This window comes from Peromyscus eremicus, chromosome 14 (genome assembly GCF_949786415.1).
Source record: "Peromyscus eremicus chromosome 14, PerEre_H2_v1, whole genome shotgun sequence".
NCBI lineage: Eukaryota > Metazoa > Chordata > Mammalia > Rodentia > Cricetidae > Peromyscus > Peromyscus eremicus.
The window spans coordinates 52000160-52017442 of record NC_081430.1 but is presented as its reverse complement, the minus strand read 5'-3'; positions in this window follow the sequence as shown (position 1 = coordinate 52017442).

Below are 17283 nucleotides of genomic sequence, written 5' to 3'. Positions count from 1 at the left end.
AGAAGCTCCCTGGGATGGCCATTGAGCTCCTGAGATCTGTCTGTCTAGGTCTCCTGAGAGCTGAGGTTACAGGTTTGTATTACCATGTCCAGTTCTTACCCGGTTTAGGGGATCTAAACTCAGGCTCCTTTTGCACAGCAACCATTTTACTGATTGAACCATCTCCCCAGCCCCTTGGTGTCTCTTTCTCACATTTTAAGGAAACTAGTCCCATCAGAGTGTGGTGGCACACAGCTGTAATCCTACTGTGCAGAAGGCAGAGGCAAGAGGATCATGAGTTCACAGCTACATAGAGTTGAAGGCAAGCCTGAGCTACACAATGGGACCCTGTTTCAAACCAGAAAGGTCTGTAGATGTAGCTCAGTGGTAGAACGTTTGCATATAGCATGTGTAAAGCCCTGGGTTTCATCACCAACACTGAAAATAAAGAAGGAAACATCAACTGGGTGTGGTGATGAACGCCTTTAATCCTGCCTTGGGAAGCACAGGCAGACAGATTTCTGAGTTCTAGACCAGTCTGGTCTACAGAGCAAGTTCCAGGACAGCCAGGACTACAGAGAGAAACCCTGTCTCAAAAAACCAAAATAACAACAACAACACAATATTAATAACGGAAAAAAAAAGAAATATCTTCTTTACTTTCTTAAAAGTCCTACTTCCAAATATAGTCACATGAGCATTCTAGGTTTAGTCCTTGAGTCTTGGGGGAACATATCCAGTCCTCAATAGCCTTTGCTTTGTTAATAGAATCAGCATCTTTGCAGACTTAGCCCACCAGGTGTTGGGTTTCCATGTGTACCTTTCCAGTTTTAGGAATCAATACTGTTCGACATAGCTTCTGGGGACCACAGACAGTTCAATGGAGTCTTCATGGGCCTCTTCTGAACAGTGTTATTAGTGTCTGCTGTCACACTGTCCCAGAGCTGATCAGTGTGTATGTAATGTATCTTTGTCCTTGACCTATGATTGGGGTCATGTGCTGTTCCTTCACTATTTTTTGTTTATTTGTTTGTTTTGAGACTGGAGCTCATGTTGCGCAGGCTGGCCTTGAACTTGCTCTGTAGTTAAAGATGACCTTGAACTCCTGATCCTCCTGCCTCTACCTCCTGAATTCTGGGCTTATAGGCAAGCATCACCACACTTAGTTTATGCTGTGCTGGGATTAAACCTACCACTTCCCTGCATACCAGGCAAACACTCTACCAACTGAGCTACATCCCAGCCCCGTTTGGTCCCTTTGATGGATGCAAAGCTCAAGGCAGACATCAGAGATGTTGCAAAACCACCTCCTCTGACTGGAGAGCAAGCCTTTGTCTCCCAGCATCATTTCTCTCTCTCTTGGTGGAAAAGAAACCTTGGCTACATCTTGGGCCCTGCCATCTTTATTGGTCTGTTTGTTTATTTGAAGGCCTACTTTCCCTTATAGTACAGTCTGTCTACTCAGAAGGTCACCAGCCTGCCCAGATCACCTGGGTATTTTTTTAGAAATCAAAGCCAACTCTGAGCGGGTATCTCTGGCACACTCTGACTTCCCACTGCCTGATGCCTCATCCAGTGCTTAAGGCACACACCTTTGCACACTATTGACATTCTCCAGGCCCTGAGAGGCTTCCAAGTAGAGGGGTCATTTGGATACTGACCAGCATCCTCCAGGGATGGGAGTGACTGCCAGGCAGCTGACCACACAGAGTGGATGTCTTTTTTGCAGCAAGGGTTGATTGGCTACAAGGATGCTCTGTTCTTCCTAGTGTCTAGCGGTTCTCATCCCTGCACCAGGAAGACAGCGTGGTTTCTCTTTTAGAAAGAGCACCAGTTTTCAGAGCAGACAGAGATCAAGAGATCTGGTGGGCTATGTCCCTTCACACTCATTTTCTCTAGAAGCATTTATTGGCAGGATGATTGCTCGTGGGCTGGTTTATTTTTATTTTTATTTTTTTTTGATCCTCAGTAGACACCAGCGATTTTCAATCATTTCGAACCTATTCGGTTAAATCGTAGAGGCTGTCTCTATTTTCGCGGTCCTGAGGGGCTGGTCTGCATTTGGTCCGAATTATGGGGCTCTCGACAGACGGCAGTAAAAGCTTTTGCAGGCAGGACGGAGCGGTAGGGAGAGCTGGGTGTCTAGAGACAGAATGGGCAGCTTGGCTGTGTTTTCCAAGCCCCTCCAGCCCGGTGACACAGGCAAGCCATTTAATCTCTAGGAGACATGTTTGCTTAGAGTATAAAACAGAGTTAATAACTCAAGCCCCTTTGTTCTCTCTAGGGCAAATTACAGAGATCTTGGAAGCCTAAACGCAACTTTTCCCCCATTATTTCCCCTGGAGAGGGAGGGATGAGTGGAGTCCTCAAATGAATTGGATGTGATATGGCAGAATATGATGTTGGTAGCAGTCCATATTTTTTGCTTGTGGAATATTGCAGGGAGGATTCTTTTTCTAGACCCAGAACGGAACGTCTGAGTGACCAAATCCATATGAATGTAGTCTGGTTCTTGAAGGAAACCAACCAACCAAACAAAGGCAAGCCACAGTGTGGATGCCTTGGCTTTCCTGGAGACCTCTCCCTGAGCAGTGTGGGTGACGATGGATAAATCAGGTAGAGCAGGAATATTCCAGAGGAGGCATGATGAAGGACTTGGTACCAGGCAGGGCACATCCCTATCAGACTCTGGTGGTAACTTGCCACTGTGAGGCAGGGGGCAAGCTCAGCACAGACTGATCTTTGGCTGCCCAGAGCTCTGGGAGAAGGAGAAGGTTGTGTAGGGGATGGGATAGGGTTTATCTAAGATATTTAAGATGCAGTCCTTCCACTCAAGGCATGAGGGTGAGAAGAGGCTGGAATCCAGGTTGACAGGGAAGTGCTGATGGGAACAGTCCTGAAAGTTGACTGGCTGTGGGATGGATATGTCAGGATATCAAGACCAGTGGTCCAGAATAGTGTTTCCAGCACCAGGCCTACTCCAGAGATTAGAGGAGATTCTGGGCCTCAGGATGCATGTAGGCAACAAATAGTGAGCCTGAACTGACATCTGGCCCAGGTCCTCATAAGAATTTATTCCTGGGAGTGTGCAAAGAGCATTCCCTTGGGACCAGCACTAGTTTTCTCCAGCACTGGGACAAAGGCCCTGCATGGGCGTAGTCTCATTTTGTTTGACCCTTTCTTTCTCTCCCTTAGTGCAGCCCTTTCCTGCCTCCATTCCAGATCATTCTGAGGACCCTGCATAGAATCTTCACCTTCTTAATCTCCTTGAATTTTCTTCCCGTTCCTGCTCCTTATTATCTTGCCCCCTCTATGGCCTCACCTACCCTCATCCAACATCTTCACCTTTTGTCAGGGCTGAAGGTTGCAGAGGGGAACCAAGGCATCCCTTGTCCTCAGGGGCTCCCAGCAAGGGAAGCAGCAGCCTCAGCAACAGCAATCTGGATGATGGTGACGGGAACCAAGACAGCAGCTGGTGTGGGGCAGAGTGAGGACACGAAGGCTATCTGCATCTCCGTGGTCCGTTCTTGGCCTGCCTCGGTTTCCACATCTGTGTACTAGGTCTGCAGAAAAGAGGGTGCTCCTGGGGCAGCCCAGAACACCATGGGATACCATGTGCTTATAGAGCATGGCTCAGGGGCGCGTACCCAGCACTGTCACAGTAGTTCTGGTTCCAATTCTGCTGGAGGGAGGGGATAGGTCTGAGGTCAAGTCAATAAAGATTTTAAAGAGCACAGCCCCGAAGCCATTTCCAAGGGGACCAACCTATGAAGGACATCTAGGTAGAGTTAAAGAAGCTGGGGCACAGGTGGGTATACAAGAAGCCAGCAGTAGGGAGAAAGAAGCACCTTCTCCCCATTAGTAGGGCTTTAATGGGACGGTGTCCACTAAGAGGGGCCTATCCCTGGCTTTTTTTCTTCTTCCACAGATTCGTTCCCAGTGTTCTCACTGAGACAAAGCTGTCTTTGGATCAGGTTTACATCAATAACATCTTCATTTACAGTTTAGCTAGACATGGGAGCCATGTGGTCCGATGCAGGGGGGCTCCTGAGTTTGGAAAACAGTGATTTCTTGAACAGAAAGTAGCAAGGGGCCAAGGGGCCATCTCTATGCTCACACAGGTCTCTAAATCTGTCCCGTATCAAAATACAGGCATTCACTCAGTTTCACACTGATTTTCTTTCTGGCTCTGGACTTCTGTTTGTTGCATACGCCCTGTAAAATTTTCAGTCCATATGGAAATGCAGCAGAGCAGTGAAAGCCTGCCTATCTTTCTCAGTGGATTTCTTTATGGGCAGACACCACCCAGAGGAGCCTGGTCTTGTCTTTCCCTCTCTCTGAATGTGTGCGCATACGCATGTGTGTGTTTTCAGGAAACAATCCATCCCCTGCCTGGGCAACATCTAGTCCGTCAACCTCCCGGCTCCCAAATGGATGCTTTTGGGTTTTTGGAACAGATGAACCTTTCTTTCCTTGACCATTTCTACATTGCAGATTAGGAAGCCACATCTAATGTGTGTGTGTGTGTGTGTGTGTGTGTGTGTGTGTGTGTGTGTGTGTCAGGCAAGATCTTGCTGTGTAACACAGGCTTGTCTCACACTCACAGTGCTGGGGTTAAAGGCATGCGCCACCACACCCAGCAGGAGAACCCATCACAGCCATCTATGACTCTGGGACCAGAGTATTCAACATCCATTTCTGCCCTCTGAGGGCACCAACACTCATGTTTACATACACATGTGTGCATACATAAAAATGAAAAAAAAAATCACAAAAATAAAGTTTACATATATATGGCTCCACAGTAAGAGTCTGTGGTGGTTTGAACGAGAATGGCCCCCATAGGCTCAGAGATTTGAATGCTTGGTCACCAGGGAGTGGCACTATTTGAAAGGATTAGGAGGTGTGTCACTAGGGTTGAGCTTTGAGGTTTCAGAAGCCCAAGCCAGGCCCTGTGTTGCTCTCTCCTGCAGCCTGCCAGTGGGCATGTGGAACTCTCAGCCTCTTCTCCAGCACCATGTCTGTCTGTGTGTTGCCAAGCTTCCTGCCACAATAATAATGGACTTTTAGCTTTCAGGTTCCTGATTGGGTACCCTGGTGCTGGTTACAGCTGGCCACCCTCATCACAGAGCTGTGGTATATTATACATTTTGACTTTGTTCACCCCACCAGCCCTTCCCCCCTTTTTGTTATTGTTTCTGAGGTAGGACTTGATTTTGGCCTAGAACACACTATAGTGTGGGCTGGCTTCCAACTCCCAGAAATCCTCCTGTTTTAGCTTCTCCGGTGCTAGGAGTACACCCATGTCCCTTAGTCTGTTTTTGAGTCATTGTCTTACTATGTAGCCCAGGCTGGCCTTGAATTTGTTATGCAGCTGAGGATAACCTTGACCTCCATCCAGATCCTCTTGCCTCTGTCTGTCAAGTACTTGGATTACAGGCATCTGTTGCCATGCTGGGTTTTCTGTGGGCTGGAGGTTTAACCCAGGGCTTCACTTAGGCTGGGTGAGCGCACTCTACCGGCTGACCTACACCAACTGTCTTTGAATTCCTAATCCTCCCCTACAAGGGCTCCTGTGGAAAGAAACTTCTCCCTCCCTCCCCCTCCTCTCCCTCTCTCCCCCTCTCCTCCCTCCCTCCTCCGTCCCTCTCCTCTCCCTCCCTCCCTCTTTGTCCCCCCTCTCCCTTTGCTTCCTTCCTAACATCTTTGTAACACTCATTTATGTCCTGGGGAGGGAGTGGCACATGTGTGCGTGTGTGCATGCGTGCGTGCATGCGTGCGTGCGTGTGTGTGTGTGTGTGTGTGTGTGTGTGTGTGTGTGTGTGTGTGTGTGTAGGTCTGAGGTCAGCCTGCAGGCTGCTGTCAGGTCTTTCCTTCTGACATGTAAGGCTCTGGGATTGAATTCAAGTCACCAAGCTTGGCAGCAAGTGCCTTGACCTATGGAGTCATCTCACTGTCCCTCAGTCTTTTTTCCTGTATATCTTTCCCTCTCTCCCTTTCTCCCTCTCTCCCTTTCTCCCTCCCTCCTGAATCCAAGGCTTGTACATACTAGGCAGGTGTTTTACCTCTGGGCAACACTGCAGCCCTGCTTATCCATCCGTCTGCTTTTTCTTGTGCTGTGGTTGTTTGTGATTTGATTCATTTGGTTCTTCTCTCTCCAGCACCATGATGTGTGACTTTCCTGAAGTTTTGGTTCTTTAAAGTCTTTTGCTTTATTTATTTGCTTTTATGTGTCTGGGTGTTTTACCTGCATGTGTGTCTGTCCACAGAGGCCAGAAGAGCACATCAGATCCCCTGGAACTGGAGTTCCAGATGGTTGTGAGCTGCCATGTGGGTGCTGGGAATCAAAACTGGGTCCTCTGCAAGAGATGCCAGTACCCTGAACCACTGAGCCATCTGTCCAGCCCTGGGAAACTTCTTCATATTTATCACAGTTAGACCTTTTCTTCCTCCATTAGTTCCTTTTAAAATTTCAGTGGCTAAATTGCTTTACAATTTATTTTTTTTTAAAGTCAGAGAACTAAATACCTATGGTAGTTTTTGAGCTATACTTCATTAGAGTGTCATTTGTGGAGAGTGCACATCTCTCCAGCAGAGAGTGTCTCTGCCTAGGATTATGATGTTTATAGTTAGTTCTCTCTGTGTGAGAAATTAGCCCCACCCTTAGTGGCTTAACATGCATCTATGTGTCACAGATCACAGGTTTGTATACCAGCTGCAGACTGGCTGAGACCGGGTGTATGTGTTAGTTGGTTTTCTTATGATTGTGACAAAACCTGGCAAGAGCCACTTAAGGAAGGAAAAGTCTCTTTCGGCTCACGGCTTGAGAGTACAGTTCGTCATGACAGGGAAGACATGGCTGGAGGAGCTGGAGGAGCTGGGGGAGTTGGAGGAGCTGGAGGAGCTGGAGGAGCTGGAGGAGCTGGAGGAGCTGGAGGAGCTGGTCATGTTGAGTCTGCAGTCAGGAACCAAAGAGAGACAAATATTGCTCGGCTTGCCTTCTCCTTTTCTCTCTTTACATTCACACTCATCTCCAACCCGGGGGTTGGTGCTGCCCACATTCAGGGTGGTTCTTCCCTCCTGTTGAACCTCTGGAAACATCTTAATAAGCGTGCCTAGGGGTGTGTTTCCCAGGGGATTCCAAATCCAGCGGTGTCACCGCAGCACCACTGAGTAGCTCTGCTCCAGTTTGTAGGTGGATCCCACTGGGTTTGGCTCTTTGCTGAGGTTGAGGCACAGGTCGTTCCTTGCATTCCGTTTTGATAGCAAATCTGAGAGTGGATCCTCTGATGATAGAGGTGGCAGAAAACCAAGCAGAAGTCTCCAGCTGGGGCTCAGATCTCCTGCCTGCTGTATACTGGGCAAAGCAGGTCATATGGTCAAGTCCAAAGTTAGGGGATAGAGAGTTGCTTTCCCCCAGTGCAGACAAGGATGAAGAACCCTGGCCAGCGACACACTTGACCATAGTCTCCAGCTGTGTCTTCATTATGCTGTTTAGTACAATGTTATGTTTTACGTAGAGATTATGGAGAACACATTAGGTTTATTTTCTGGTTCTCACTGCTTATTGTTAATGGTACATTTCCCCATTATACATCGAAATTGTTTTCTATCAATATACAGGCGAACAACTGACTTTGGTTGTTTGTGTTATGTTCAGCTCCCTTATAGACCTCACTAATCAATCAGTTCAACTTGTTTTTCAGTTGGCTTTGTGAATTTACTAGCTGGGCCATCCTGCCACCTGAGGACCATGTTCATTTTACTTTTCCTCTCCAGTTCCCTGCTTCTTTCATCCCCTCCCTTACCCACTACACTCACTGAGCCCTCGATGACGACAGCAATTCTGAACAGTGTTGGCAGCAACATTCTTGCTTCATTCCTTAAGGGAGCGGTTGCTGATTTCACTGATGTGCCCTTGCTCCTGCTTGATGCATTAAGAATCATGGTTGTGGACTGGAGAGATGATTGTGAGCACTGACTGCTCTTCCAGAGGACCCAGGTTCAATTCCCAGAACCCACATCATGATCATATGTAATTCCAGTTGCAGGGGATCCAACACCCTCTTCTGGCCTCCATGGGCACTGCATGCACACAATGCACATACATACACTCAAGCAAACACTCATAGATATAAAATAATAAATAAATCTTAGGAAAAAAAAGAATCATGGTTGTACTGGGCATGAAACATAGAGGCAAGAGGATTGCTGTGAGTTGAGGCTGGGATGTGGAGTGAGACTCTATTGAAAAGCATGTACACACACTCACACACACATACATACACACACTGTAGGGGGACGGGAGCAGAGAGAGAGAGAGAGAGAGAGAGAGAGAGAGAGAGAGAGAGAGAGAGAGAGAGGGGCAGGCAGACACACACACACATACACACACACACACACTGTGGGGCGGGTCAGGGGCAAAGAGAGAGAGAGAGAGAGAGAGAGAGAGAGAGAGAGAGAGAGAGAGAGAGAGAGAGACAGACACAGTTGGTATGAGGAGGTGTACCCATGTGTTCACATATCATTAACTTACATTCTTTTTTGTTTTTTAAAAATCTATTTCCTTATTTGTTTACTTTTATGTGTAAATATGCATGCCTGCATGAGTTTTTATGTACCACATGCATGCCAGTGCCCATGGAATCCAGAAGGAGGTATCAGATCCCTGGGAACTGGAGTTACATGTGGTTGTGAGCTGCCCTGTGGGTGCTGGGAACTGAACCCAGATCCCCTGCAAGAGCAGCCAGTGCTATTAACTGAGTCTTATATTCTCTAGCCTGTAGTAGCACTGCCCAGCTCAATGCACCCTTAACAAAGGGACAACTCAACACAACAGCAGCGTTCTCAGGGAGCAAGACAGGAACACAGCTGCCCTTCCTGTCCAGCTCAGACTGCCATGCCTCTGGCCTCGGTTCCATCCCACGTCTCTTTACCTTCCCCCCACAGAGTCCAATCTTCTTGTACCCCAAGCTATAGGGTAAGCTGGTGTTTCCCTAGACTCTCCACAGGGCCACTCTTGTTTCTCCATGGCCCAGTTCCACATTCCACAGAGGACCTCTGGTCAGCCCTGCTTGAATTGGAGGTCCTCAAGGCATCTATGATCAGGGGACAGCAATGACTCTATAGGACCAAGAGGAGCCTCTCCTCCAGTCGAGGACAGACCCATGCCGCAGGTCCTTGGTGATGAAGTGGTCTCCACTCAAGAGAGGGAGCCTGGATTTCATGCTGAGAGCTCTGAGATGAGTCTTGTGTCTACAGTGGACTTTGGGGACATTAGCAGCCCCAGGGTTCAGTTTCCTTTTATTCACACTGGGTGAAGAGTATCTGTGCTGCTTCCTTGTAGGGTGGTTGGGAGAAAGCCATGCTCTGCTTGATGTGAAGGTATTTTTAATCCCGTAACTTTTTAATCTGTAATTGCTGCTTCCCCCCTTTCTATTCTCTTCCTCCTCCTATCCCTTCTACTTCTTAAAACACAACTTGCTCCATCCTTATTAGGAAAAAACATGTTTATTCATCCCAGAAAAAAAGGACCAACAAGCCAGAGCCAAAAATCTCCAGTCCTGCTGTTGACACTCTGTGGTATGCTGGTCTGAGTTTAAAACTCTGTTCCGATTGTTTTGTTTGCTGTTATTTGGAGGCAGGGCCTTGTTACGGTGCTCCAAGCTGGCCTTTTAAATTCAGCATTCCCCTGCCTTAGCCTTCTGAGATTATAGGGATGTGCCACCACTTGAAATTTGTTATTACTCTCCCTCCTTCCCTCCCTCCCTCCCTCCCTCCCTCCCTCCCTCCCTCCCTCCCTCCCTCTCTCCCTTCCTCCCTCCTTCCCTCCCTCCCTTCCATTCTTTTCGTAGGGTCTCCAGGCCTTCAATCCTCTATGTAGCCAAAGCTGGCCTTGAATTTCTGATTTCCCCTGTCTGCACTACCCAAGTGCTGAGATTGTAGGCATAGACCATCATGCTCAGTTTTTGAAGTGCTGGGGATCAAACCCAGGACTTCACGAAAGTTAGACAAGTGCTGCTCTACTGACTGAACTACAGCCCTCAGTGCCCCCTCCCCCACTCTTTGCTCTGTGTACGCTTGTTTATATGTGTGCAGGTGCACGTGTGTGCAGGTGCACGTGTGTGTGCATGTGGAAGCCAGAGGCAGTGACTTCTTAGTTGCTGTCCACTTTTTGGCGCAGGGTCTCACTGGGCTATAGCTTGCCCAGTAGACAAGGCTGACTAGCCAGCAAGCCCCAGGGATCTGTCTGTCTCCACCAACCCCAAAATAAGGTTGCAGGCTTTTAAGTGGGCCCTGGGGGATTGGACTCAGGTCCTCTTGCTTGCAAAGCAAGCACTTTAACAGATTGAACTGACACACAGCCTCTTGTTTTGTTCTTAGGGCTGGTCTTGCTATGTACCCCACCAGGCCCGGAACTTGCTGTGTAGATTAGTTAGCTTCAAACTGGCAGTGATCCTCCTGCCTCTGATTTCAGAGTGCTGGGATCCAGGTGTGTGCCACCACACTAGTCCTTATTTACTTAAATTTTTTTTTTAAATTTATGTATATGTGTCTGTGTGAATATATGCCATGTGTGTGCAGGTGCTAGCAGAGGCCAGAAGAGGGCATCAGCTGCCCTGCAGCTGGAGTTATAGGCAGTTGTAAACTGCCCAAAGTGAGCTTTGGGAACCAAACTCAGGCCCTCTGGAGGAGCAGTTCTCTTAACTGCTGAGCCATCCTGCAACTCACCTTATTTTAAAGCGTTTTGAAGTCTGGCCTCCTCCGAGCTGGAGGAGGGAGTGGAATGGGGTGGTATTTCCACCTTCATGGCACCCGACGTGTTTGTTTCAGTTGTTGGGACAGTCAGTGGGAAGCCCAGCAGGATGCTGGACACAGTGTCCCATGGCCTGCTTTCCTCCTGCCCCCAAACTTGAAAGTCTCCAGGTTGGTGTGTCTGCTGACTGAAATAACAACTGCAGAACATTCCAGGCACTGCTCCTCCGGTGTGCCTAAGCCCACATTACATTTGTGGGAAATGTAGACCTGGTGCCGCTGCCTGACCATCTCTGAAGGTGGCCCACTCTGATGCCATGTCGCCAATATGTCATTCTTTTCTTCCTGTCATGGTTTCCTTTTTATTTTTTTTATTTTGGTCTTTACAGTCAACATTATATTACAGCTATTTTCCTTCCAGCAGGTGGTCTCCTAAGCAGTGTGACAAGAAAGCTGCCTGTCTCTGTGTGCCCCAGCCACTGTCCCATAGGTGCTCTTCAGACGTCCCCATCTCCTTGGAGCACTAAGGGGAGGCCTTAGGAGCCTCGTGTTCAGCCCATCTCTCACACGATTCTGGAAAACATTTGTAAAGCATTTTCCAATTTCCATGGTGAATTCATGTCGATTATGGCTTCCCACTTTCCCTATGAGCCAGAGTCCTTAGAAAGAGCCCCAGAACAGAGGCCAAAACAGGGCAAAGATAATGAACATTTTTATTGGCTCTCTGGACAATTGCCAAATTGTTCTCAGTTCAACAGTTTGGCAAACGTCTTGAGAGGCTACTGTGTGTGGTGGCTCCTAACCAGAACCGACAAGTGGGCCCATTAAAATGCGGCCTGGAGACCAGGAGCACAACACTGAGGCTTGCTGGGACCCCTCCACTAGAGGTCTGTTCTGAGTGGTTTCCTGGCATTTGATGCCTGTAATCTTAGCACTTGGGAAGTAGAGGCAAGAAGATCATGAGTTCAAGGTCCTCTCTGGGCTATGTAGGGAGACCCTGTCTGAAAAAAGACAACATATAATCATTTCACTTAATAATTGTACATGCAAAAATATCCTAAATAAATTGTGAGCATACTGAATCCAAAAACCTTTGACATCAATGGTATACTTAGCTCTTTGTGTCCGTGGACTGGACCTGTATCTCTGGAGTCTGCCATCATAGATCAAAAATATTTGGGTTAGCTGGGTGGTGGTGGCACACGCCTTTAGTCCCAGTGCTCGGGAGGCAGAGGCAGGTGGATCTCTGTGAGTTTGAGCCAGCCTGGTCTACAAAGCAAGTTCCAGGATAGCCAGAGCTGTTACACAGAGAAACCCCACCTCCAAAAACAAACAAACAAACAATGGGAAACATGAGCTTAAAAGCCAACTGTATAATCATATCCCTCTGGAGCTGAAGCAGGAGGATTACTACTTTGAGGCTACAGCCCCATGTCCAGCATCTACGGCTCTTGATGGAACCTTTTGGGCTCTAAGGGCTTAGGGAGTTCTCCCCTCTAGTTCCGCTGTCTGCAGCACAAATAGCCTCTCTATTGGGCTAGCTCTACTCCATGCCTGCGGTGTTCCTTGGCATTCGTCCATGGTCTCTCTCACTGTGGACCTGGAGGAGGGCTGTGAGCAGTAGCCATGCCGTAACCTGAATGCTATCTTATTTCCTCCACCAAACAAACTAGTCAACCACTCCTGGGTTTGGCACCATTCGAGTTTGAAGGACACAGACAACACGCATCCAGGTGATTTGCCAGAATAGCTCATGAATGGCCTCCATCCCAGCTCCCAGTGGTGTCTTCTCTGAAGCCTCCCGACCAGGCCTCTGCTGTCTTCAAAATTCCCACCAGAATGGTCCATTAGGCTCTGTGTATAACATTCTACAGCTTTCCAAGCCCCAAACGCCCCCAATTCTTCCCACAAACCAGTTCCAAAGGCCTTTGAACCACACACTCAGGTACATCACAACAACAGCCCACTTCTCTCTACCTTAATTTCCAAGTGTTAGCTACTTGCCTTACTGTTGCAACAAAATACTTGACAAAAATCCACGGAAGGAAGGGAAGGCTCACTCTGCCTCACGGTTCAAGGGTTCAGTCTATCGTGGTGGGGACGTCTTTGCAACAGGAGGAACCGGAGGCCGCTGGTCACATGGCATCTGCAGTCAGGAATAAGGGAGGTGAACACTGGTGCTCAGCTTACCTTGTCTTTTTATTCAGTCTGAAACTCCAGCCCATGGCTTGATGCCACGGCAGTTGGGGTGAATCACTCTTTAACTGGTTCGATCCAGACAATCCCACCAATGTCCCCAGAAGTTCATCTCCGTGGTGATTTTAAATCCTGCCATCAAATTGACAATCAAGATTGACCATTATGTTTATGGTGTCAATGCTGGCGGCAGCCTACTGCGTCCTGTGCTTATTGGGTGTCTCCGAGTTGTATCAGGAGGCCACATGTACTGTTTAAGCCTGTGCAAGCATACCCCACAGTGCTCATATGGCACTTGCCTAAAGGAGCTTGCCCAAAGATGTGTTTCTCAGAGAGCATTCCCCCATTAAGTGGCACAGGGATGCACGTGTGGGGGTCATGTGAACATACTCAAACATATTTGTGGAGACCACTCGGCTTCATGCTAATGAAGCTGATCCAGGCAACGGCGTCGTAGGACTCTTCATTTGTGTGAATAATGAAGAGGTGCTGGCTGCCTGGATAGCTGGACGTGAACAAAATATGAGTCTGTGCCCTATTCACCCTTTGGCAAGGAGGAGGAAACCCCTCAGACTGTTTATAGAGTGTTCTCGTGAAAGTGTGCACCGTGCTCCTCAGCACAGCCTTATGGTGACTGAAGTTTAACCAATCCTGGCTGGTTCAGCCTGCTCCAGGGGCTGTGGGAACTCAGACTAACTTTCTAAGCTGTGTGTTCTGGAGTTCTCCTTGATAATATATTTCTCAAGGTTGATCTATTGTCCTTTGAGGCTGTTTCATGGGGTGGTCCTAGGCTTTATGGGATGTTTAGCAGCCCCCAAGCCTCTTATCAATAGTCACAGCAGAGAGTGACTGCAAGGGTGCTTGAATTAAATTTTAAAATCAGAAGGAATAATGAACATACTAATAAAGAAGATGTAACCAGGCGTGATGGTGCACATCTATAATTCCATCTTACACATGGGAAGCTGAGGCCAGCCTGGGCTGTATTGTATGTTCCAGGCCAACCTGGGCTACAGACTGAGACCTTGTGACAAAAGAAAAAAAATTCCATTCAGCCCAATGATATTTATCTCCATAACTCAACTGTAGAATATAATTTTATTTCATATTTTATGGGAGAAGGGTCTCATGAAAGCGGAAGTGTGTGAGGCTCATGGAAGTCCTATTGCCAATGTCTATGCTCACTAGTGATTATTTGCTTTCTCCTCCCCAGATGTGACAATCAAAATGGCAGCAGCCATGGGCAGGTGTCCCCGGGGGGAGGGGTGTGTGCGAGATCCGCCGGCTGCGAATCCGTGCCTTATTCAATTCATTATTTATTTTTTGAAAAAGACATTGTTTTGGAATGGCAAGGTGGCTCCGTGAGTGAGACACTTGTCACCAGGACTGATGACCTGAGTTTGATCCCTGGGAATCACATGATGGCAGGAGGGAGCTGACGCCTGGAAGTTGCCCTCTGACCTCCGCATGGATGCCATGGCACACATGCCACCCCCTCAAAAATAAATAAACCAAGTAAACAAACGAGATTTTAAAAAAAGACATTATTTCGTGTTTTACACAGCCCAAGTAATTTGCAACTAATTAAAAAAATTATTTTTATTGTTTTTTGTGTCTAGGTATTTTGGCTACATGTATGTTTGTGTGCCCGCTTGTGTGTGCATGGTGCCTGTGGAGGTCAGAAGAGGGTGTTAGATCCTTTGGAACTGGAGTTTCAGATCTTTGTAAGCTACCATGTGGGTGCTGGGAATCGAACCTGAGTCCTCTGAGAGAGTAACCAGTGTCCTTAACCCCCAAGCCATCTCTTCGGTCATGACTTGCCACTCTTGATCTACAACCTTCTAAAATGTTGTGATTACAGGCATGTGCCAACACACCTGGCCCCAAATCTTTGCTTTATGTTAATGAAAAAAATGGTCATTACTTACACGGCAAGAATGTCCACGGGGCCCCTCCTGGGTACTAGGCTTGGAACCTATGGAAGACCAATGGGGCGTTACCGTCCCTGTCTCAGGAGGTTTTGGAAAGTGACGAAGGGGCCAGGTGAAGTTAACAGATGCACTGGAATGTTTGGAGACCCATTAGCTCCTAGTCACCTACACACAGCCCTGGTTAAGCAGGCCTTGGAAGCTGGGTAGGATTCTCAGAGTGCACACTTCTAAGCTGGGTTTTGTGGGTGAGTAGGAATCTTTTCAGGTCAAGAAGTGGGAGACCATCCTTGGTCAGCATGCAGAGGGGTGAAGGGTCCCGCAGAGTCTGCCTTTACAGTCGTGAAGTTTCAAGGGAGGGACAGAGGCCTCCTTTGTAATAAGTAAAATAGGTGGGTATTCAGTTGCCGGAATCATGGAAATACTCGTTTCTTGAATGTTCCGAAAGATTCATGTCTTCTGTCGGCACCAACAATAACATACGACGTGAAATGCCACCGGCCCTGGCACCATGTCCAGCCCCGTGACGTCCAATTAGAAATGAGCGCTGATTTCAGATTTATCAGATTCCAGTTTTGACTTTTGTCCAGGAGGGAACAGGGATCCAGTGTTGTTCCAGGCTTATATTTCACCTTCTCGAGGAAGGAAAGGAAAGACACACGTCGTTTTGACAGGATGCAGAGCCGGATTCCGAGAGAGGCGCCCTATTTCATAACAGGGCTGCTGTCTTGAACAGCCCCGCCCTGTGAGTGCTGGTTAGTCTCTGGGCCCGTCATGCCCGAGATGTGAAATAGAATGCAGTCGTGAGCCGCCGGCAAGTCCAAGATGAAGGGCATCTGCCAGCTGCAGGGCTAAGTGAGCCTGGCTCGGGGTGCTTGTCCTTTTAAACCAGAGCTGGGAGCCGGGAGGGACCGGGGTTAGGAAACCTTGAAATTAGCCACAGTTGGCCTTTGCCAGAGAAGAACAGTGATGGCCCTTCCTGGAAAGTGGGGGTAGCTGGAACCACCAGGAGGCTTCTTCTTTCTTTGAACTGTTCTCCCTCCCTTCAGGGAGTGGTGGGTTTTCCTCCCCCGGGAGACAGGGGATGCTGGGGATGAAACCCAGGACCTGGGGTATGCTAGGCAAGCACTCTACCACTGAGCTACACCCCAGACCTTGTTTCTACTTGTTGTTTGCTTTTCGTTTTTGAGAAAGGGTCTAGCTGCTTAACTGGGACTGGCCCTGAACTCATCGTGTGACCCCGGCTGGTCTTGAACGTGTGATCCTTTGGCCTCAGCTTTGTGAGCGCTGGCATTACAGGTGTACACCACCTCACCGAGGTTCAGGAACTATTAGTAACAAAGTAGTCCCTCCCGAACACACACATACACACACACACACACACACACACACACACACACACACACGCCCTCTCCCTCCAGGAGATGTGCTGTAGAGAGACCAATTTGGGATGGAGTCTCTGCTCTGTCCCTCACTTTCTGAGGGATCTTGGTACTGTTCTTTGAACTCTGAGTTCCTCCTCATTAGGAGATGAGCAAATGTGGACACACACAGGGTTGTGCATGTTTTAGCCTCATTTCTGCCACTCAAGTCCACAGACTTGGGAAGATGGCTAGGGTGGGGAGGGGCAGTAGAACCAGGTAGTATCCATGTGTCTTTCCTGTCTTTATCCCTGTGGCCAATGCCAGCCTTGGGTTTGTTGTAGGCATAGGGTCAGGTACTCAGATTATCTATTGTCATGGCATTGATGGTTACTTTGCATATTGGCGAGCCCATCCCTGAGGAGCTAGGCACCCAGCCAGTGCTTAGAGGTGTTTTGGAAGGAGGAGGCGGTGGTCCTGTCTGTCCACTTCTTGATGGTGACAAGATCCTGGTTGGAGGGATCTGGACCTGGGACAGCATGAACCCAGCCATTTGGTAGTTACAGGAATACAGCCCCTAGGAAGCAGGGCGACCCCCGTGGCTGGCTGATCTGCCCAAGATCACACTGCATGGTGGCAGAATCAGCAGCATACACAGGGTCACCTGCTCCTGTTCCAGGTAGATAGTAGAGGGCATTTCCTTTGAACCAAAGAATGACCCCTCACTCCTCTTAATTAAGGGGGATTTGGACATACACCCTTTCCATTCTTCCTGGGACTGCCCCTCAGAAGAGGGTCTTTCTTTGGGTGTACCCTCACCTAGGAGGCAGAGCCTAGTCACGAGTCCATCTTTTAAAAACCTTTGTAAAGGATTTCTCATCTCCCCAAGTCCCCAAATCTGTCTGCAAACTTGGGAAGTTGAGGTTACCACATCTCCAGGCCTTTTTGTAAACCACATCTAAAAACAATGCTGTTTTATTATTCAATAAGAGGGACTTTAATGAGTGAACTTTGGGGATGGGGGTGGCAAGCCAGGAGCAAAGATTGCCTCTGGAGAGAATGGG